The sequence below is a fragment of the Gymnodraco acuticeps genome, unplaced genomic scaffold (assembly GCF_902827175.1).
Source record: "Gymnodraco acuticeps unplaced genomic scaffold, fGymAcu1.1, whole genome shotgun sequence".
Lineage (NCBI taxonomy): Eukaryota > Metazoa > Chordata > Actinopteri > Perciformes > Bathydraconidae > Gymnodraco > Gymnodraco acuticeps.
This window is the reverse complement of record NW_022989799.1, coordinates 522,257-547,233: the sequence shown is the minus strand read 5'-3', so window position 1 is coordinate 547,233 and position 24,977 is coordinate 522,257. Positions and strand designations below refer to the sequence as shown.

Genomic DNA, 24,977 nt, shown 5'->3' with positions numbered 1-24,977 from the left:
AGAAGAGAAGAAGAAGAAGAAGAAGAAGAAGAAAGAAGAAGAGAAGAAGAAGAAGAAGAAGAAGAAGAAGAAGAGAAGAAAAGAGAAGAAGCAAGAAGAACGAAGAAGAAGAAAGGATCCATTTGGACATGGGTAAGGTGTAAATATTACAGTAATAGTGTTACTGGGCAATGTGTGGGAATACCGCCGCAAATGAACAATAGGTTGTATTGATATATATTGCTTATCGATAGATGAACTTTTTCTTTGGGGACCAAAATAGACTCTCCATTAGCAAACGTTTACTCTGTGTTAACGTTTATTTGGTGTGTAAAAGTGAGATTTACATGTGTAGATGATTAAATTAATCATTGTATTCGTCCCACAACGGGAGCCCATTTACCAGTGGACATTGTTTTGCCATCGATTATTTTATCATACCGTCCAGTACAGATGAGACTTTGTAATCAGATGTAGCCTATGTATATGTGTGTCTGTGATTTTATATTGAATGTAAAGTAACTGGAAATACCTGTGTGTGTGTGTGTATGTGAGAGAGAGAGAGAGAGAGAGAGAGAGAGAGAGAGAGAGAGAGAGAGAGAGAGAGAGAGAGAGAGAGAGAGAGACTCCTGTCCAACCTCCCAAACTTTCTTTTTATGTGTGTATTGTTATTTGTGCTTGAGCAACATTTTACTTGAAATGTATTTCAATGCAATTAGTTGTAATTATTGTCCTACATTTTAATTTGTTTTACAGAGATGTTTCACAGCTGTCTGGGCCTATAGTGGCCCACAGGCGGCGTTCATCCAGCAGCCAGAACATCCATCTGTGCCGGCCCCCAGGTCAAGATCTACTGTGGCTCAAGGGCCTTCACCAGAGCCATCACCGCCAAGGACCAGCAGACCAGCATCACTACAGCTGCCTCCACCTCCATCTGCGGCTGCCACCAGGTCAAGATACACCTCAGCACAAAGGCTCAGCCATCACCTTCAACCCAGCCAGCAAGGAGGTCTCGAATAGCACTTGTACCTCTTCACAGCAGCCAGACCCACTGTCTTGGAAGACAGACAAAGACCTTGACACTGTCTTGACATTTATAATGAATAGTTGGTTGAAAGTTCTGATGTTCAATATTGTAAATAGTGAGATTTTCCAGTTTCTTATATTTATATAAATAGTTGGTTGAAAAAAACATATTTATATAATAAGTTGTTGGTTGAAAAAAAAAGTTTGAATGCTCAATTTGTATTTGTACACATCACATGAACCTTGGTATGTAATATGAAGTCATTATTCAGTCCTAATGTATCTCAGTCCCTGCTGTGGTGAAAGTAGAGTGATAAACACCTGTTTTACTCAAAATTCAAATTTAATTTATTTGATTTTGGACATGAATAACACATTTAAATACAGTCTAATTCAAATATTTCACTGCTTTTGTGATCCTAAGACTTTGGTAACCAAATCTAAAACACCAAAACAATTCGATCACATGAGTAATTTTGTGTTTTCACAAGAGTTTTGAAGATTTTCCGAAAATCCGATGTCAAATTTTAGTGCTCTAAGGTGAGTAATTTGCATATATAGCAAGACCAGAGATTGTCCTGAACATTTTGATATGTAACACATGGGGTGCCATGTTAGAAGAAATACATTTAAAAGGTGATTTAAGAAAACATCTAAAAATCGAGAAAATACCGTTAGACTCCAGAGGGTTAATTAAACGACATTGATAGTTTTAAATTGTGTACAATGCTTTTGTGTTTTTCCCCTTCAATTCTGAGAAACAACTTGTTTTCTCTGAAATGTGGAGCGCCAAAGAGACTACACTACCCACAATCCCCAGCTATTGGTGTGACCACGCCTGTCTGCTTTGACAAACCTCGTGATAAGTCAACAAGCTCTGTGATTGGATGAAACATAAATTCATACAAAAAAAGTGACGTAGATTTTACTCTCATCTATTATTCAAAACCATTCTATTTATTCTAACGTAAATTACATGCCAGTGTTTTATCTTTTTATTACTTATATTTTTATACTTTATTTGCTATGAGTTATATCTGAAGCAAATTATGTTTCTGAAGATGTGTAGTCAATTCCACCCTTCAATGTAGCACAAATGTGAACTCTCATTACAGGAACAATACCGGAAACAGACGTAGGAAAGATCCTCAGCTCGCTGATTGGATGTTTTAGCCGCAAAGCACGTTTTTAAAGATACAGTATGACTGATTTTCTTTGAATATACACTGAACAAAAATATAAATGCAACACTTTTGTTTTTGCATCTCAATTTTTCATGAGATGAACTCATGGTGGACATTCCTGCTATCAGCATGCCAATTGCACGCTCCCTCAAAACTTGTGACATCTGTGGCATTGTGCTGTGTGATAAAACTGAACATTTTTAGAGTGGCCTTTTATTGTTGCCAGCCTAAGGCACACCTGTGCAATAATCATGCTGTCTAATCAGCATCTTGATATGCTACACCTGTGAGGTGGGATGGATTATCTCGGCAAAGGAGAAGTGCTCACTATCACAGATTTTTTCAGATTTGTGAACAATATTTGAGAGAAATGGTTATTTTGTGTATATAGAAAATGTTTTAGATCTTTGAGTTCATCTCATGAAAAATGGGAGCAAAAACAAAAGTGTTGCATTTATATTTTTGTTCAGTGTATTAATGCTGCCCATTATGGATACAAGCGATTTTCACCCATTTAGTAATTACATGTTTTAAATTTGTACACACCAATTTGTTTCCTATCGCCTAAACCTCCAGGGCTGTACACAGTTTAATACTGTCAACTTCTAATTGTGGGAAAAACGAAAACGTATTTTAAAACTACAATTCCCAGTAGAGACGTGCCATAGAGAACATGTTGCGAAACACAATAGCCAGCATGTGTAGTTCTCGGGGGGCGTTCGAGTCCAGTTTTGAATAGTCTGCCATGGTTTCGTTCCATTTCAAAGAGCTTGACGCTCGGCGTAAACTTGGCGCACTGCCACTCCAACATCCAATCCCAGAGCTTGAAGATTAATCACGAGGTTTGTCGCAAAGCGGACAGGCGTTGTCACAACAATAGCTGGGGATTGTGGGTAGTGTAGTCTCTTTGGTGCTCCACATTTCAGAGAAAACAAGTTGTTTCTCAGAATTGAAGGGGAAAAACACAAAAGCATTGTACATTGTACAAGCATTTAAACCTATCAATGTTGTTTAATTAACAAAGGTAATCTGGTGTTTTTGAGTTGATGAGTAGTGGAGATATCACTGTCAAATCAATCGACAGTAAGGAGAATACTTACTTCCGGGTGTACAATTCTCCGTTATCCAATGGGGAATGGACGCTCACATTGCCTCTAAGAGCTGCCGACATAAATGGATGCGGTGCTTCTCTAACGGCCCGTCCACACAGCGGCGTGCATTGACGCTTGCCGGCGGGCGTGTCTGACACTCGACCAACAACCAATCACATGAATCTCCCGCCCCTGACACACAAGCAGCAGTTTGATTGGCTAGAGCTTGTACTGGCATATGATTCGATTGGCTGACGCTTCTGCCGAGGCGTCAAAAGTTGAACATTGCTCAACTTTTGAAGCGAGCAACGCCAGCAACGCTCCACGTCGCTTCCCAAAATGCAGTTCGGCTAAAAGTGATGTCACCCCATTCAAAGTGAATGGGCAGAAGCGTTGGAAGCTTCAACGCACGCCGCTGTGTGGACGGGCCGTAAGCGTCAAATACCGCCGCCAATGGGAATACATTGCAATCAGTTGAAAGCTCTTTGCGTCCGTTTATGAAGCTGAAGGAGCCTCGGCGCGTCACAACTGGACGCCACGGGACCCTGACCAAGCGTCACTCCTGGACGCTTAGGGAGTGAGAGTGTGTTGGTATAGTATGTGTATTCACTGAATTTCACTCTCTGTCCTAAACGCCTTGTTGGAGCTCCTGCACCCCCCTCCCTGTGAGCCCAGTGTGCTCTGATTGGTCAGCTCGCTGCTGCGAGGAGCTGACAGTGTGAGCTGGCTTACTGGTGTGGTTTCCTGCTTGCTGCGAGAGAGCGAGACATCGCGAATGGACGCGGGAAGGGGGGGAGTGGGCTAGTGGAGGCTCCACTAGCACCCGCATCCCCCCCCGCACCCCCAAACGCGGCGCACCTACAGTGTAACTGCCCGTCCACACAGCGGCGTGCGTTAAAGCTTCAACGCTTCAGCCCATTCACTTTGAATGGGGTGACGTCACGCTTCGCCGAACTGCATTGTGGGAGTGAAGCGTAGCTTTGCTCGCGTTACTCGCTGCAAAAGTTGAGCAATGTTCAACTTTTGAAGCTTTGACGGAAGCGTCAGCCAATCGAATCATATGCCAGTACAAGCTCTAGCCAATCAAACTGCTGCTTTTGTGTCCGGGGCGGGAGATTCAGGTGATTGGTTGTTGGTCTAGCTTCAGACATGCCCGCCGACAAGCGGCAACGCACGCCGCTGTGTGGACGGGCCGTAAGCCACAGTTTCACCGCGCTGCGAGGCTCCACTAGCGCGCGAGTGTGTGTGTGTGTGAGGAGCTCCACGGATTGGTCCATTTGGACCAATGGGTCCATTTGGGTCGTCGTTACGTCACTTAGTACAAGGAAGAAAAAGAGAAATCTCCAACAAGGCATTCTGGGGCAGCATAGACAGGTCTTTTAGATGTTTAATTGCTACAGGGTGTACTTTCAGGGTTTGTGACTCTGCAGACCGTTTACATGCATAAAAACCTTCATAACACACAAGGGGACGGGTAATAACCGGAAAAGCATGACATGGGACCTTTAAGGTTGAAGAGTATATAGATCAGAGCAGGCAGCAGGTTTCAGCTACAGATAATATTTCTGTCTACGAATGCAAAATGCAGCTCTTTGAAAAATACAAGTTTTTAATGAGACATCAATGACAGTGATGGTACAGAGTAGTATATATATAGTAAGACGTCTTACACTTGATTTTATCCTGTGGTTTGTTTTCCTGCTTGGGATATTTATATCAGCAACCAACCACATTATCCAGGCAGTTGAATGAGGATTAGCATTGCATTGTGGGAGCTCCGGTGGTTTGGACCTTGTTTATGTCTCAGTGTGTAATGAGCTGATAAATACTGGAAGCATGTGGTTTGTCCCAATTGGGTAAAATTGGGACAAACCACATGCTTCCATGTCAAAGGGGGGATTTGGGTTTTTTCAGTTTCCTTTTGTATTCTGTTAATCTCAATTACCCCTTGTTTTCTATTCGATTTGGTCAAACCACTATATATGTCCCTTGTTTTGTAAAATGTGGCAGGTCGGTTTGTTGAGTTAACACCTGTTAAGTAGCTGTTTTATATATTTATAAGACTTATCTTCTGTTGCCCTCTTTTGTAGGCCTAGTTAGTAGAGATTCTTGCTCTATAATGTTTTGGGGGGATTTTTAAACATGTCGCATACAGTTGCTCATTTATACTTCCAGCGCTAACAGAATAACATGTTATTTGGAGTTGTTCTGCTTGCCTGCTTATGAATGAAAGCTGTACCTACCTACTCTCTATGACCAGCTGCTAAGGAGAAATGTGTGGTTCTTTAGCTGCTAAATGCTACACTGTGATCACTAACTGTCTATGTGCTGTTAGTTACTGGACGGTGTTTAGGAGTTTGTTAGAGCTTTTTCCAAACAGTGAAAGTTAACCAAAACAGTTCCAGTTTTAATTATTGTCAGTTTTCATAACACAATTACACAACAAGTAGTTCATTTGTGCCTGTGCTACATTAGAACAAAAAAAAACTAACAAAAAAACAAGGTCATTTCTGTAGAGCATTTTTTGAATTTTCATCAGCAGCAGCAACAAAAACTATGTTGAATTCTCTAGGCACAGCTGCATCTTCAAAAATCAACATCATGGAAACACTGTCCATCCGTGCCATGAAACCAAAAAAATGATCTGTAAGACAATGGAAGTGCTCCAGCAGAAAAGACCTGCAGAGTCTGTGGTCATTTGTTGTAGGATCAACACTACAAAAGCAAAAGCATGACCAGTGCACCTTTTCAAAACAAAAGCAGCTTGGCTTGCTTGAGAACAATTCCATCGAAATCCATAAAATCACTTTAATGCTGAATACAGGTACATAGCAGCCATTGGCAATCACCATGTCGTTACTGTCAGACAGCTGATCTCTAAGGCATGTCCTTTGTCCTGACACCAGAGTAATGCTTTGCTGAATACTCTCTGAACATAATGTGATCATTCAGTGTTAAAAGACTACTGTAAAATAGATTACAAAAGGTCAGATACCAATAAGCAAAGAAGGCCCTCCTAGCAAAAAATAATGAAACATGTCTATGATCCTAATTTTCAGGTTCATAATTGTGTTTTGTCCCTTTCCTGGAACATGTCTCCATGCTTTAATGTTCAAAAAGCTCTTTATTGTTCTCATACTGCCTGTACTGCAGCACGTCTTTTCACCCTCTGTCTGAAACCAGAGCCCAGTCTGCTCTGATTGGTTAGCTGGCCAGCTCTGTTGTGATTGTCACTTAGAGATGTCCCGCCCCTTAGCCTATCATGTACAATGTGATGGAGCACTAGCCAATAGGAACTTGAGTGTTACATAGTGATGTCACTAGTGCACAGGAGTAAACAGATGAGTCCAATAGAGGCATTTCAAGTGGGAGTAAACACAGGGATTTGAGCCTTTGCAGACCATTTACATGCACACAAACCTATAGAACAGGAAAGGGAAACAGCAGAAAGCGCCCCTTTAAGCATTTGACACATAAAGGTGACTGCTTCCTGTTAAACGTCATCTAAATGACTGGAATTCCGTTTTCAAGAGCATGGAGACAGCTCCAAATAGACTTTCCATGTCTCCATTATTAACACCTGCTTATCCTGTGCAGGGTCACAAGGGGCTAGAGGTTATGTGTTCATTACACATTGCACAATAACAGGAGTTGTTGAGAGACTCAAGCACTTCAAGACCCATCTGTCAGTGGCACAACATGCAGCGTCTATTTACAGACCCACAGCATTCTGGTCAAGTCAAATGTGCATCTGACTGGGCCAGGAGTTAATGTTGGCACAGTGGAGGAAAACAAATGTGCATAATATGCTTTCCTTGTGTTCATAAAAAACTTTTTTATGAGATTGGGTATCTCTTCCATAATTTCTAACCTGTGATTGAAAGGAAGGCCATGTTAGCTTAATCTCCAATCCTACTGAGAGATACATTTCAAGTGCAACTGGAAAAACCCATCCGTAAAGTCAGACCTGCACCATGAGGTTTGATAGCAAAGCTAATATTTCTGCCTGACAGCATCAAATTCAAATAAAAAAACTCTAGTAATGCAGAAAACTGTCAAAGAGTGTTTGAGTCTCCTCATTGGCTGTTTCAAAATGAAGATCTGGCACTGAAGCTGCCTTCCCATGATAAAGCTCTCGCTCACTGCGAGAATGTGTGTAGGGCCTTTCGGTGAAAACAGCTAGTTTGTTTTGTTTCTATGGTTACCTATGATGCTAGCCTGTCCTGTGTCATAGCTGTCTTCTAATTGGTTTCACTTTACAAGATCATTGGCATTCATGGTCAAAGTTTAAATAATTTGAGAGGATTGTGAACCCTAAGTGTGTGATGCTTCCTCACATGCTGCAGGCTGTCAAGCATTAGCTGAAAGCGTAAGGACGGCCCTCATCTGAATCTCACTCAGTGTTGATGTTCAGACAGAGAGCATAGATAGGATAGAAGCCTTATTGCAGATTCCCATAGAAGAGCATGACAGATGTATTGAGATTTCTCTGGAGTGATGAACGTCTTAAACCTCATTTAGAAGTCAATATTCCATTATGCACATGACCAGAGTATCTTAATAAGCTCTTCCTGCTCTTCCTATGGCAGTAGCCATTAGACATCACTTACAGTTTCCTACTGTGACATCTACCCTGGAATAGTGCTGTGTTAATAGTGCTACGATTACCATGGACAGTGGAGAACAGGATGCAAAATAACACATCCACTAAAACAAAATGACATGCATAATGTGATCATTTTCGCACAACAAGGATATATTAACTGATACCTGTTTGATTTTGCTTTACTGCAGAGCCTACAGTGTGAATCACAGGCAAACACTAAAATGCACATACAGGTATTTGAATATTCAGAGCCCGCCTGTCTTTTGTGTGTGGGAGAGAACTAGAGTCCTTGGAGGAAACCCACACAGACACTTCATCACAGAAAGCCCCCCAGCCAGACTATATTCCATCATTTCACAAAAGACTACAGCAGTGATGCTTGACTGTTCCTATCACACATTAGCACCAAATCTTGGGTGAATAACTGACTTGTTCAAGCTTGACCTTGGCAGAGACTCATTTTTGCCTTTTGACCTTGACCCGATACCATGTCATGGTGTTGAACTTGTCATTACATCTGAGTCCTCGGAATTGAGTTTGATTGAACTGTGCTGCCACTGTTTAAGTCAAAGCATAAATCAAATATTAAAGGAGATGCATAAATAAAACTGAGCATGCAAATCTGCTTCACGTGCTTCTGACAGCGTGACCTGTCGCCGCCTCCCAAACAACAAGCAGGCCATTCTGAACCTTTGAAAGGTTTCCCTTCACTTTGTCTGTGTGGAAATCACGCTGCTTCCAAACTGCGTAAAACATGAATGAGTTATATGTCAATTGCTACGGGATACACACACTGACACATTCTTATGTTTTTCCTCCGTTTGATTTCACAGCCCGGCTGTGCATGTTACAGTCAGCTGTGCCCTTTAGCATGACTTGTGCTTTTCTGCCTCCACAATGGGTCACTGTGTCTCTGCCTCTGGTTTGCGATGCGTCATTGTGTGTTTTAGTCGTAGTCCAGTGACATAGACTGCTAGTAGGTGCATACACAGACATCCATTCAGACAATATATAAAATACAAAGGTGCACACCTGCACAGACATGAAGTACAATGCTCTTCAAAGCCCTGCCACATATTAACATATGTTTAACTTTCACAAAATACCAATCCAGCAATGCTACACAACGGGAATGCCAACTTGTTCTTCTCACCACACACACACACACACACACACACACACACACACACACACACACACACAACACACACACACACACACACACACACACACACACATCACACACACACACACTCACCACACACAGACACACACACACACACACACACACACACACCCACCCCCCACACACACACACACACCCACCCCCCCACACACACACACACACACACCCCACACACATACACACACACACACACACGCACACACACATACACACACACCCCCCCCCCCCCCACACACACACACACACACACACACACACACACACACACACACACACACACACACACACACACACACACACACACACACACACACTGCTTCAGCCCATCACTGACAGCCTAAACTACACAAGACAGTCAAAGTACTAAAGCTGAGCAGAGAACTACTTGCCTAAACTGTAAACTGTCATTTGGTCCAATATTCTTGAAAGGCAACAAGCCCATAAACGTTCTAGCTGTCACAGAAAGTAGCTGTTATAAATCTATATTTCAGATCTTACCCCCCGTACAGCAGCGTGACAGCATCCTGGCTGCAGAGCAGTGTGTTTCTGCTGCTGCTGTCAGAGGCTCCCATGGTGGAGCTACACTACGCTGACCTCCGCCTCCTCATGTTGGTAAACACAGCAGCCTGGAGCAGCAGCATGTGACCCCGCACACACACACACACACACACACACACACACACACACACACACACACACACACACACACACACACACACACACACACACACACACACACACACACACACACACACTGGTTATGAGAACATTACATGTGACGGATTACGTAATCACTTTAAAATAAAGATCAAAATATTAGAGGTCGATGCACTGCCTGGATTTTCTTTTTGGTTTTAATTTAGTCCACTTTCATCCTTCTTTATTTTAAATATTTTTATTTAAATGCAGTAGGTAAAAACCTGATTTAGTTAACCAAAAGTTTCATTTATGTGTATACCTAAAACAGGATTAGCAAACTATAATATCCTGTAGTGCTAGCCTATAATTTAAGAGGACACATTTGTACTACTAAATTGTTCCTTCTTATCTAAGGTCACATTGATTTGCTGTCTTACATAATACACTTAAATAAAAAACATTGTATTGATATTTATTTGCTCTTGTTAATTGGCAGTGAATGTAATATTGAAGTAATCCAAAAGTAACAGAAAGTAATCAGGTTACATTACTTTTGTATTGTGATACTTAGATGAGTAACTGATTTAACTTGTTTTGCATTTATAAGGTAACCCTCCTAACTCTGCTTACAGATGTTCACATCCTGAACCCCACACCCACATGGTAAAGTCACATTAAAGGCAGTGTGTTTTATCTGTGTGTCTTTCTCTCTTTTGGGGTAGAGGAACATGTTGTAAATATTAAAAAATAATATCCTTATAAAGCTGCTGGAACGTCAGAAGGAGGATTATTTGCGTCTTTGATTGATATTTTACAAAACGCTTTGCAACCTGCTAAAATAATAACACACAATTAGTGTAACAGGCAAACCCACATTTAGAAAAGATTACCTTGCGCTCAAATTATTTATCTCCTCATATCGAACACACTTATTTCAGTATGCTGGTCTGAGGTATGCTTGCACATTCTTTATTTATTAATACCAGTTTATGTTCGGGAAAAGGCATTTGCACAGTTTTTGTATTATTTATAACACTTGAGTAAATTATATTATTACTTCAATTGTACCAGATCAAAAGTGTTCACCTGGGTATGCTTGTTATTGTAACCTAAACCCAAGGCAGGTTTTAACTGTATATCAGATTGTATTCTAGCTGTTTAAAGGAGACCATTCTAGAACTGTGTTGCTCGCAAGGTGGGTGTGAATTCACATTTAACAGGAGCACTTTAGGAATGGAGATGAATATGAGAGCAGACTAGACATGTTGGAGTCATGTGCGGTCTGCAGCTGGAGACAGATGTTACAGCGACCTTGGCTCAGCAGATGGCCTCTAAGTCTATGTATGAGTAATGTGTGTGTGTGTGTGTGTGTGTGTGTGTGTGTGTGTGTGTGTGTGTGTGGTGTGTGTGTGTGTGTGTGTGTGTGTGTGTGTGTGTGTGTGTGTGTGTGTGTGTGGTGTGTGTGTGTGTGTGTGTATGTATGTGTTCACAGCTGTTATCACATAGTACATATCTTAAATGTGGTTTGTAAGTCTGGTTTATACAACCAACTAATGATCAAGCAAAATAAACTGAAGAATATTTCAAGTGGGCAAGATGTAAACTGAAAATATTCCTTTTTTGCATAAATGGTCCCCTGTCAGCAGACATGTAGCAACATTAGAATTGATAAAGAGCAGGTGTTTTTTTCAACGAAATGTGTTAGAATCCAATATTCTTTCTCCTTCTAGCTCTGCCGTACGGTGGCCAACAGGTGCACACGCGCTTCAGAACGGACACAAATGGGCCAAAACCAATGCAAATGAAGAAACATCATGACAAAATTAAAAACACATGCAGCATTTAGAAAACATTCATCAGCTGGTGAATCATGCGCAGCATTTACTAAAAGGGCTGCATAAAGGAAACACTGCAAATACAAAGCGATGCAAGAAACTCAAAACACAACGGACACCAGGGGACACTAAAAAGTGACGACTCAGCTGGGGAAGGAGCGCTTGTTGACGTTCGGGGATTATAAAATTGGCCAACTGTCTCTGTTGGCAGAGTTAGTCTGTTTTTATAACTGTAAGTGTTTTGTCAGTATATTTTAATGACTAGGTTAGCTTTGTTAGCTACAGTAGCTAGTTTACAGCAGATCTGCAATAATATGGGAAGGAATAGTTTGCTCACATTGTTAAAATAAGCCAATAAAAGCTATATTTTACATTTCCAGTGACAGTTGGCTTGCTTTATAACCCCTGAACGTCAACAAGCGCTCCAGTCCCACTTTTTAGGGTCCTCTAGAAACAGTTCTCGTTGTATTTTGACCTTCAGGCTCTGCAGCATTTTGTATCTTCAGCATTTTGCTTATGCAGTGCCTTTAGTAAATAATGCGCATGTGTTGCCAAGTTGGTGAAGATGTTTTCTTCACTTGCATGTGTTGTAGCACATTCGTGTTTTTATATTTGCACCGTTTTTGAAACTGCAGCAAATCTTTAGTCATTGTAATGAATTTCTACCTGAAGGCCACCGTAGTTTTGGTTTCCAAATACTCATGAGAAACACATCTGGCACTGTATCAGGCAAATACTGCACTACGATCACCAGCCAACCTGCTGTAGGTTGTTTGGTGCTGAGCAGAGTGTGTACATTGGGTTATAACTGCTTAACAGTGCTAAGCAGTAGGCTATAAAACCAGACTTTATTATTAAAAAATATATGTGTGTGTTAGCGACTTATAAATTGATGTTAAGCTTTTGCAGAAAGCGACAGTTTTGCCCCTTTCACACCAACGCGTTTTCAGCTCCGGCTCGGAGCTGGAGCCTGAAAAGTGCCGGATTTTCCTGTTCACACCGCAGCGGCGCCGCCTCTTAGCTCCGGAATCCGGTTCACTTCCAGCTCCAAAAAATTGTCGGTCTAGAGCAGGGATGGGCAAATGGTGGCTCGCGGGCCGCATGCGGCCCCCACCTCCTCTTTTTGCGGAGGATTTGTTTTACTTGTAGTACTGATACCGTCCACTAGACTCCTAGTTACGTCGCGAGCTGCGTAGATGATTTCAAATACCGCAAAATAATCTGTGACGCATTTGTGTGTATTGTGTTTGTTTCCCGGGGAAACCCTCACAAGAAACACCGGCTGTTGTTATGCCTGCTGTGACGTTAAGTTGCCTCTTGTAATTATGCCTTTACAAGCTTAAAAGTTGTATTTATCATCTGAATTTGGCGAAACAAGTTTAATATTCATAAAACCAAGACTTTGTTTATTTGAAATCAGATGAAAACAAACTGTCACGGACCCTGCCGTGTTATCTATGATTACTACGCTTTTCATTCATAATTTCAGCGGGAGGAGGGGGAGTGGTGCTGAGGAACAGCAGAGTGCGGGCTGACAGGTGTCTGTGTTGACATTCCCCTTATTGTGGAATAAGGGGAATGCAGAGACTGGCTACAAGTGTCTTAGGTTCAAGTTAGACAACTAATGTCTGGGTTAGTGTTCATGACTTAATGTGTATGTCATCTTAATGGTTAATCTCAATACACACACATTTTCCGTGCTTTCCAATAGTTTAAAATAGTTGTATTCCACTGTTTAATAACCTGTTCAATACAAACATGCCACTTGTAAAAATGAAATAAAATGTCTGTGAACTGATATTTGTTTAGTGAGCTTATTAGAGGATGTTCCCATTTTTTGGGGATGTTCCCTTTGATTGTAAAATGTCAATGAAGATGTCAGACTTAGTATATTTGTTAATAATTACATACAACACATGGAATTTGTGTGTGTGTGTTCCAAGTGAATCTGCGGCCCCCTGGTGGCCAGTACATCGATGATGTGGCCCCCATCACCATCAAAGTTGCCCATCCCTGGTCTAGAGGCAAGAGCTTCGGAGCTAAGAGGTGGCGTCGCTTACGTCTCTCTTACGTCGAGGCGTGCAGGAAACTAAACCCACCTCCCCTGAACATGGGTCGACTGTCATGCCTGCCTACAAGCAGTAGTGCTTATAAACACACTTTATAAAGTCAGGCAACACTAACCAGGGGGGTATACTACGAATCTAGTTCAACCTATCCTGGATATGTTTTGAGTTATCCGGTTGGCCTAATCCAAAACAAAGCCGCTCTCGCTAAACTGTCCTACAACGCTGGCTATCAACTCGTTCGCTCAAGCCAGCCGTGTCCTATCTAGTTTGGTGCGCGTTCACATGAAAGGGGTGGTATCTGGAGCATTCGACCAATCACAAACATGGAGAAGCGCACTGACAGCGCAGCGTCATATTTCCTGAATGAAAAGTCAACTATAATATTAGTCAAATATGAAGAAGTTAAACTTTAAACATCCATGACTTAAACACTTGATCCAGGATCAAAGCCACATACGGGTGGCGCAGTGGTCTGTGCATCCGATCATCAGATCAAGGGGGAGTGCTGGGGAACTCCAGTTCGAAACCCACTCCTGCCGCCACTGCGTCAGGCCGTTGTGTCCTTGGGCAAGACACTTCACCCGGATTTGCTCCTGTGGGTATTGTCCACAGTACATGTATAATACTAATGTGTACCTGTAAAAGATGGACGGTGTGGCGCAGTGCGCTGTGCAATGATCATCAGATCAAGGGGTGAAACCCGCCGCTGCTGCGTCTGTAAAGCCGGTGTGTCCTTGGGCAAGACACTTCACCTGAACTTGCTCCTGTGGGTATTGTCCACAGTATCTGACCATTGCATGTATCATATATGTGTAATGTGTGTATATGTAAAGCGCTTTGAGTCATTGATAAAGCGCTATAATAAATGTAAGGAATTATTATTATTATTACATAGTATTATTATTATTATTATTACATTATTACCTGCAAGGTGAATACAGCTGGTAAAAGAAAAAGTGTTTGAATGCGTACATTAACAGGTTTATGATATCACTGCCCCGTCTAAAAGACGATCTGACTTTAATTACATTTGACTCGAGAGTGTTTCCTCAACTTAATGTGTTGCTTAAAATAATACTTCTGCATACAGTATGTGACACTGTGAGTGTTGCACGGCTAGATACGGCTCAGCTGACTCAGATAAGGAAATATATGATACATTATGATGTGATATGAATGATAATGGGACACATCGACGTCTGCACTCACAGTGCCGCGGACTGTAGGCTACGTAATGTTACTTTGATCCGGTTACTTATGTTGTGGCAGATATTTAATTAAGCTTTCTTAACATAGTATAATGATAGTTATAATAGTCAGATTGCTCTGAAGATGGGAGGTGATATTCTATTCATTTTCACGTTCACACAGTCAGTGTCGCTTTGGACAAAAGCGTCAGCTAAATGCAATGTAATGTAATTAACTCGGTATTTACAAAGCTGTCATCTCCACATTTGGAGAAAGTTACAAGCCGTTTGACAGCAGCACATCTGCATATTTCACAGAAGGCTCGTTTAGTGGTTTTGCAAATAATTAACCACTCTCTGTTTTTGTACCATTCTGCATTGAAGTACCTTCTCTTTGCCCAAATAAGCTTTTATTTGCCCATCTCAATGTCCCGACAACAAACCTCCATGCAGTCGGAACCAGCCTGTTTCGGTTCAACGATGCCGGCGGCGGCGGTTTTGACAGCCTCTGCGGCCGCAGAGCTGCTGCTGGGGTTCATCTGGCTGCGCTGGTTCTATGGTTGAAGGACCAGGCTCCGGAGTTGTGGATGTCAGGGATGTGACATTCAAGTTGTTGAATTTCAGCTTAGTTTGACTGTATTTTGTTTTCTTATGCGCCGGTTCTTCTGACATGTTTGCAAGTTTATCTAGGTTAACGACTGACACACACTGAACAACGTAGGCTAACACATAACGTAAACAACGTAACAAATAAACAAAAGCTTTGTTATTGGTTGTAATGTACATGGATACATTTGAATGGTGTGACAATGTCCTATTTGATTGGATTAAAATGTACATATTCTTCCTGTTATGTCTGCCTGCTGTATTTTACCTAATGCAAAGTGACCTGCTCTATCGAAATCAGTCGCATTGATCCGAAGACACATTTTGAGTTGTATACACTGTTGGAAAGAGGAGATTCCTCCTTTTCTAATGATATCAGGATTGTTTTTGCACTATATTAAGCAAAATATGTGACATTATATAACGACTGTCACCGAGTCATCATTTTGAGAAAAAGGCCTTCAAAGTTTCCTCTTCTCTGGATCGATCTGATTGATTATTAGCGGAGCAAATGATCAAAGTATACGGAGGGAAGATATTTTCGTTTGGATTACTGGTCTGGGGGAAACTCGCGAGTGTGTGTGTGTGTGTGTGTGTGTGTGTGTGTGTGTGTGTGTGTGTGTGTGTGTGTGTGTGTGTGTGTGTGTGTGTGTGTGTGTGTGTGTGTGTGTGTGTGTGTGTACGTGTGTGTGTTTGTGTATTTTTGCATTTGTTTCCCGGGGAAAACTCTCACGAGAAACACCGGCTGTTGTTATGCCTGCTGTGACGTCAAGTTACTCCGTTCTCCGCTTGTAATTATGCCGAAGCTTCAAAGCTGTATTTATCATCTGAATTTGCCGAAACAAGTTTAATATTCTGAAAGCCAAGACTTTGTTTATTTGAAATCAGATAAAAACAAACTGTAACGGACCCTGCCGTGTTATCTATGATTACTATACTCTTACATTCATAATGTCAGCGGAGGGAGGGGGAGCGGCGCTGTGGAAGAGCAGAGTGGCGAGTGAGAGGCGAGCTGTCATCTTCCCTTTACAAGCTTCAAAAATGCCTGTAGCTAATGAGATTGAATATAACAATCAAAAATAACAAAATATACACAGCTAGATCAGATGGCGTTCTTTTTAGATGCGACTTTAGAGTAGAGGGGAATTATTGAAACGGGATGTCCGCGGCATCCGCTGCTGCGAAAATGTGGGGCAGGGCCGCAAAGTGGGGGGGGCAATGTCCCCCTGGCCCCCCCGCTTCCGGCGCCCTTGGCGATAGTCTGTAGTGAAGGAGCGCGCTCCCGCTCACGGGAGCCTGCTCGCGCTGCGCTCCGCAGCAAACAGCTGTTTGTTTTTCACCCAACAACGACAACCAACTCACGGAACGCTATGTTGTAGCGTTGATAAACGAAACAATTTAACTAAATTGCTAGTCAAAATACCAATACCACAGGACCATTTTTTTAAAGCAATATTTTTAGTGGTCCGAGCGGGCAAGTGGAAAGTACGTTATGCTGGCCCGGGGTGTCTAAATAGTGCTTCCGGGCCAGCGGGCCATTTAATGTCGAGCCTTGCCGGTTACCGGCCGGCCCACATCGTCCGACCGGCCCATCGGGATTCGTCTTGATGGCCAGTCCGCCCCTGGTGTAGACTTTACAGCGGCTGCTGCCGTGAGCTAACGGGAGAATAAACTCCGGTGGACGAGCAGCACTGCAGCGGTCGGTAAATGCCGCTGAAACACATTAATAAACAATGAACCACGGCACTCTAGAGAAAAGCATAAGGTTGGAGAAGTCGTTATTTAATTTAATCTGGCTTCGTGTGATTAAAAGCAACACGATCATCGACCCGACGGAGTTCCCCGTTGTTGTTGTTGTGAGCGCCGTTGGGGAGCAAATCAGCGATGTAAACGGTGACGTCACGACGCAGCAGCGGCAGCACCAGTCGGGCTCTGGGCGGTGTGAACAGAGCGGGAGCAGAAAAGGGAAACCGGAGCTGAACCAGAAGCTAGCTCGGAGCTAGAAAGGGAAAAGCGCTGGTGTGAAAGCTGCATTAGTCAAGTGGAGTCAGGGACAGCTCAGTGCTCACTCAGCTCACTGCTGTGTCACTATGATATGCTCACAGCTGTGCACACACAAGAATGCAAAGCCGTAAATAAAAGCCAGGTATGGGTTTTTTAAATTGGTGTGGACAAGTTTTACCATACTTAGAAAACAGTTGTCATAAATAATATTTTGCTGTTATAAACTGAGCATGGAATCATTCTTTCGACTAAGATGCTTTTTGCTAATATCTAACGTTAGTCAGATTTTACATATTCATTTGCACATTATAATTATAGTGCGGTGCGTACTGTACCCTTTAAATGCCCTTTACAGAGCCACTTGACATTCAGTTGGATGAGGACACGTTGTCCAACAAGGCACTAGTGTCACTGGAGCTCACAGCTTATATAAATGTAGTTAATCTACAACAAATGTTTCTGTTTCTCTTAGTTTACCAATGATGAAGATGCACCAAAGACACCCATTTACACCCAATAAATAAAGACATGTGTTCAAATGTATTTCAGGAATCCCACTTTTCATGTCAATATGCTTCTTCAGTTCACTCATAACAACTATTTCTGAGACCACTAGAGACCTTGCACATGAACGTTTAATATCATGGACATTTCAGTAGTGCAACAATTGAGCCACAAATTACAACACTGACCTTACACGGTCTAAACGCCCATTTTGAGATGATTTGTCTAAGGCTGTGTTCCACTACCATAGAGGACATATAGTACTCAAGGAGGAGCAGTTAGGGCACATTGTAAGATGATTGTGTTTGCAGTTACATGTCTACATAAATAATGTCATTAATAGATGCTCCATGCTAGCTCACTCAACTACATAGAAACTGAACATTTACATAGCATTTATTTTGTCATGTTTACTTACTAAATAAAAATTATTAACAGATTAAACACAACGCCTAATGCTGAAAGGCAGCTATACCGAATTATATATATTTTTTTTCTACAGCAACAACGTGTTTAAGGATCAGAGTAAAGAGTCCTGTCTGACTCACAGGCTCTCATGCTGGTCTAACCAATGATGTAAACTTTAGGCATAATGCTATGTGTTGTACCAGATAATACAGGGTAATCATATACCTTTTTTATCAACAGATACAATTATGAATTCATTGTTATAAAAAACATTTTGTAATTGTGTGTGAAACCTAATGTACTGTAATGTAATTCACTCCATTGTTCTGCTGGCTGTTTTACAATAATCTGCACATACTGCCATGGAGGCGTGTGGCGCAGTGGCCTAGTGCGTTGGTGTTGGGATCAGGGGTCACAGGTTCAAACCCCACTGCAGTCAGCATGTCGTTGTGTCCCTGAGACACTTCACCCCAAATTGCTCCTGTGGAGATTGCCCACAGTACTGAGTATGTAAGTCGCTTTGGATAAAAGTGTCTAACAAGTAACATGTCATATAACACAGCAAGTTGGAAATACTGTACCAAGGACAAAAACTATACCCAAGACTCAATCAAATACACAGTAAAAAGTAAGTCACAGAAGGGAGAGTTACAGTCTCCACATGATCATTGTTTATACAAAACAGCACAACATGGTCACAAAATGCAAAAAGAGTACATTACAATTCCCATTTAGCTGATAACGTTAATATACTTTTCCAAAGTAATTAAGTTTGAGACCACTGTTTTTTAAGTTTGAAGCAGGTTTTTATTAAAACATTGAGACAGCTATGTAGCACCTTACCTCATCTGAGACTTCCACCAGCCAAGATCTACCAGCAGAGCACATGGATCCTTCTTTTAAACATGTTCATGTACAGATCCACCTTTTGTCTGCTCAAATCCACATCAAAACACAAATCCAGCTGGATCCAAAAGGCTGAGCCCAGCATAGCTCTCCGATGTCCTAACTCCTTCTTCAGATGGCCCTCTATCATCCTACAGCCCTTTGTCTGTCTCTGCCATGTAGGACTGCTGTGTGTTCAGCCAGCGCTGATCCCAGTGTCTGACTTGTTTGTCTAAATGACCACTAGACTTCCTTCAATTCTTTCCCAACTTAGTTTTCCTGCCTGTGTTGGTTGGTTTCCCTGGACTGAGCTAAATATAGAGACCACACAAGGTAAAGTGGAAAAGACCAGAGCAGGAAATGTATCACAATATGCCTGTGCGCACGTTCGTGTTTGTGTCTTCCTGTTTTAAATCCACCAACATTAATGATAACTCTGTAAGGTAAAAGTCCAGGGAACTAATGTGTGTGGGGGTTACTTGCCCAAGTTTAGGTGATAACATGTATTTGTTCTGTAGTTACTTCACAACATGTATGGTGGAGTGTGTGTGTGCACCTATGTGTGTGCGTGTGCAAGTGTGCTACATTGTTGCCCATGTGTTTGTGTGAGAGGGTCAACCCATCCCATATTCCCCTCTAATGACGTTGTACACATTGTTTTGTCTCTCTGGGCTTCTAAAAAATGTCTGCCTAAACAAAAACACTGACTGCACATCCTGCCGCCTGGCTGGACAAAAATAATTGAACTCCAACTTTTATTGTCTCTCACACATTTTCAACAAGGGACTGAATAACAGCTACTGTGGGGAGGAGTAACTGGAATTTAGCGTGATTAATTTGGGCCATGTGTATGTCACTGAATCCAACATTATTACATATTTGATGGAAATGCCTGGCTGCAAATGGTGAAATAATAACGTTTCACAGTATCTCACAAATACATTTCCCTGACTGGTGTGGGTGAAGATCTTTGAAAAGTTATGCTGACCTGCTAACTATAACACTGCTCATTTGAATATGTATATTTCTACAAAAAGTATATGAAGAGGTGTACACAGTATGTAAGGTCATATGATTATAAATGTGTGAAGTTATCCCTCTGTTTTGTTCGCCCCATGATTACATGACATGTTACTTGTTAGACGCTTTTATCCAAAGCCACTTACATACTCAATACTGTGGACAATCACCACAGGAGCAATTCGGGGTGAAGTGTCTGCTGACTGCAGTGGGGTTTGAACCTGTTCATTTTAAGGATGCGCACCAAGCAACATCTCCAGGTACTCCTTTGAGAACCAGGGCAAAAAAGTTATGTGCACCCCTGGTTATTATCCACCCCAGTCATGATGATGTTGTTTACTTATCTGAATCTGATGTGAGAAAATGTAATTATCCTGCAGAACATGCCGTCATAGTATGAGGCTTCAGCAGCACTCCCTAACGGAGCCTACACACGGCGGCGTGCGTTGCCGCTTGGCGGTGGGCGTGTCTTGAGTTTGGGGAGTCAACGCGAGCAACGCGACCAACAACCAATCACATGAATGTCCCGCCCCGGACATACAAAGCAAAGCATTCATGCTACATCCATGCTGGCTAAATATACTGTCTATGCTTGCTAGCTGTCCATTCAAACGAAGTACACTGGATATAAACTCCCCAAACAGGCGAAAACCTACCACTGTCTCTGACACCATCCCCCCATGCCGGGCTCCTCCGGTTTGTATCCCTGTATAAACTCCCCAAACAGACGAAAACCTACCAGTTTCACCCACTGTCACTGGCACTGCCATGCCTGGCTCCTCCGGTTTGTATCCCTGTATGTAAAGAGGGACTGGTCATATAGTACCGGTGATTCCCTATCGCCACGATAATTTTCTCCTCCATTTTTTGACATATGGGAAATAACTGCGGTCTGGCTCTCCCCAACATACACACGGTTTGATTGGCTAGCGCTTGTACTGTCAGATTTGCATACGCGGGATTTGATTGGCTGACGCCTCCGTCGAGGTGGCAAAAGTAGAACATTGCTCTACTTTTGCAGCGAGCACCGCGAGAGAAGCTACGCTTTGCTCCCACAATGCAGTTCGGCGAATCGTGACGTCACCCCATTCAAAGTGAATGGGCAGAAGCGTTGAAGCGGCAACGCACGCCGCCATGTGTAGGGGCCGTAAGTGTCCAGGAGCGAACGTTTGGTCAGTGTCCATGGCGTCCAGTTGTGACGCTCCTAGGCTCCTTCAGCTTCATAAAGGGACGCAAATAGCTTTCAACTGATTGCAATGTATTCCCATCTGCGGCGGGATTTGACGCTCATGGAAGCACGGCATTCGTTTGTGTCGGCTGCCCTTAAAGGCAATGTGAGCGTTCATTCCCATTGGATAACGGAGAATTGTACACCCGGAAGTAAGTATTCCTCTTACTGTCGATTGATTTTACAGTGATATCTGCACTACTCATCGACTAAAAAACACCAGATTATCCTTGTTAATTACACAACATTGATTGGTTTAAATTGTGTGCAATGCTTTTGTATTTTTCCCCTTCGATTCGGAGAAACAAATCTTTTTTCGGAGTAAAGGATGGCATTGTAATACATGGTTCGGCTGCATTAAATATTACATATCTGCCGTAGTTCTGTATTTATAGAGCCCTGAGGAGAAGACTTCTAGACAAACATGAGGAACTGAAAACGTGACGTGGATCATAAATATATCAGCCATTAAACAACATCTTACATTTCTTTTCAAACAATACGTCTCCTTGCAGTATCAACACTAATTCGGCTGACTTTTATATTTGATCCAATTGGTAGATAGGCTGTATTTACACCATAAAGGTGCACAGCTGATATAAAGGGACACCTAGTGGTTAAAGCATGTTATTGAATTTCATTATTTTTATTATTAGATATTAATAGGATCCCTATAAAGTATATTCATTACTCGTTATTCTCTACTAATAGTTAATTAAAGACTGTATATAATGACTATTTTGCACATCCCTTTCAAGATTTCAAGATTTTCTAAGGTTTATTGACATATCATATAGGCCTACACAACTATGGTGTAGTTCTGCATTGAATGAAAAAACTTGGGTCGCAGGTGCCTCAATAGTGCATTACAAGACATCTATCAATATTTGTGCATACCTCCAGCAATGTTAACTATGTAGAAGCACTTATTTTAACTGATATTATACATAATGTATTATACTCTTATAAGATGTATGTAGATATTTCATCTTCGGCCTTGTCAGGTATTGAACAATCAATAAATAAAGAACACAGAATTGTTAAATATAAAACACAGAATTTGTGTGATTATACTAAATGATTTACAAATAAACACCACTGCATATTTACAACTGTTACACATGCTGATGTAACGCAAATGTTTCCAACCTGGGATCAATAAAGTATATCTTATCTTAAGCTGATCGATGGCTACTGCCATATTTGCAAAATGTGCCTCTGAACCTTGACAAGTGCATGTTTCAGGCTTATCAATTAATGTAATGTGATGTAATGTTATCAATTAACAACAGGGGTCACAAACATAAGACCAGCTATTAAATAAAGCTCTTCTGACCTTAGCTGGCATGTGTGTATATATATTAATGCTGCCCATTATGGGCACAAGCAATTTTCACCCATTTATTAATTATATGTTTTAAATGTGAGTGTTTCCTACCCCCTAAACCTCCAGGGATGTACACAGTTTAATACTGGCAACTTCTTATTATGGGAAATACGAAAACGTCTTTTAAAACTACAATTCCCAGTAGAGACGTGCCATAGATAAAGAACATGTTGCGAAACAGAATAGCCAGCATGTGTAGTTCTGGGGACGGGGTGGGGGAGGGGGGGACGGGGTGGGGGAGGGGGGGACCCGTTCAAATCCAGTTTTGGACAGTCTGCGGTGGTTGCATCCCATTTCAAGTGCTGTTCGAGGCTCGGCGTAACCCTCGGAGCACACTCTCCAATCACAGAGCTTGAGGACTATCACGGGGTTTGTCAAACAGAGCACATGGTGTAGTACAAACGATAGCTGGGGATTCTGGGTAGTGTAGTGTCTTCTGCCATCCTTTACTCCGAAAAAAGATTTGTTCCTCCGAATCGAAGGGGAAAAATACAAAAGCATTGCACACAATTTAAACCAATCAATGTTGTGTAATTAACAAGGATAATCTGGTGTTTTTTAGTCGATGAGTAGTGCAGATATCACTGTAAAATCAATCGACAGTAAGGGGAAATACTTACTTCCGGGTGTACAATTCTCCGTTATCCAATGGGAATGGACGCTCACATTGCCTTTAAGGGCAGCCGACACAAACGAATGCCGTGCTTCCATGAGTGTCAAGTCCCGTCGCAGATGGGAATACATTGCAATCAGTTGAAAGCTATTTGCGTCCCTTTATGAAGCTGAAGGAGCCTAGGAGCGTCACAACTGCACGCCACGGACACTGACCAAACGTCGCTCCTGGACGCTTAGGGAGTGAGAGTGTGTTGTCAGCAGTTGTTACCTAAGCTGAGGACTTTTGCAGTGCACTCAGTTTACGGTAGGGACCGCAGTGTTCTTGTCTTGATGATATCTTTAGCTCAGGATGGTTACCCTTCAAAACAAAAAGTTTGCCACAAGGTGGTCTCTCAAGTAGTTTGGGATCATAGGAGATGTTTTTACCTCGTTCATTATTCAGGAGGTTATTGGAGTCCTGTTTCCTGATTACGAGGACTCCTGTTATAATATTGCATTCTAGACACTTTTGGATCTTAGCGCTAACTATCCATACGATACGTTGCAAAATATACTTTATTGTTCCTCTAAGGAAATTTGTTCTGGACTCTGTCCGGCAGCTCCAAAAAAGTTAGAAAATCGACTTGTACGGTCCCCTAACTGCCTAGATGGCATCACTAACTTCCTCAGCCCTCTCCTCTACTCCCCGTTCACACACAACTGCGTGGCCACACACAGCTCCAACACCATCGTGAAGATGGCTGACGACACGACCGTCATCTGCAAGATCACCGACGGCAACGAGACGGCGTACTGAGAGGTTGTAAACCTGACATCTTGGTGCCAGGATAACAACCTCCATCTCAACGGCAGCAAAACAAAGGAGCTGATTGTGGATTACAGGAAGCAGCAGGGAGAGGGACACGCCCCCATCGCCATCAATGGGACTACGGTGGAGAGCCAGCAGCTTCAGGTTCCTCAGTGTCCACATCACTGAGGACCTGACATGGACTCTTCACACCACCACCATCACCAAAACAGCTCGACAGCGGCTCTTCTTCCTCCGCAGGCTGAGGAGGTTCAACATGGACTCCAGGATACTCTGCAACTTCTACAGGTGCCCCATAGAGAGGATCCTGACCTTCTACAGGTGCACTATAGAGAGGATCCTGACCTTCTACAGGTGCACCATAGAGAGGATCCTGACCTGTAGGTGCACCATAGAGAGCATCCTGACCTTCTACAGGTGCACCATAGAGAGGATCCTGACCTTCTACAGGTGCACCATAGAGAGCGTCCTGACCTTCTACAGGTGCACCATAAAGAGGATCCTGACCTTGTACAGGTGCTCCATAGAGAGGATCCTGACCTTCTACAGGTGCACCATATAGAGCATCCTGACCTTCTACAGGTGCACCATAGAGAGGATTCTGACCTTCTACAGGTGCACCAGAGAGCGTCCTGACCTTCTACAGGTGCACCATAGAGAGGATCCTGACCTTCTACAGGTGCACCATAGAGAGGATCCTGACCTTCTAC

The 24,977-nt window shown here is 42.4% G+C and overlaps 1 protein-coding gene across 1 annotated transcript in view; it reads right to left on the bottom strand.

Moving 5' to 3' along the window:
- Nucleotides 1-19,382, bottom strand: part of rasgrp3 (RAS guanyl releasing protein 3 (calcium and DAG-regulated)) — a gene marked incomplete in the record, with an annotated part of 91,711 nt that extends 72,329 nt beyond the window's left edge. Inside the window, 1 exon segment of the mRNA XM_034223148.1 lies at nucleotides 19,168-19,382.
- Between the last annotated feature and the right edge of the window lie 5,595 nt (nucleotides 19,383-24,977).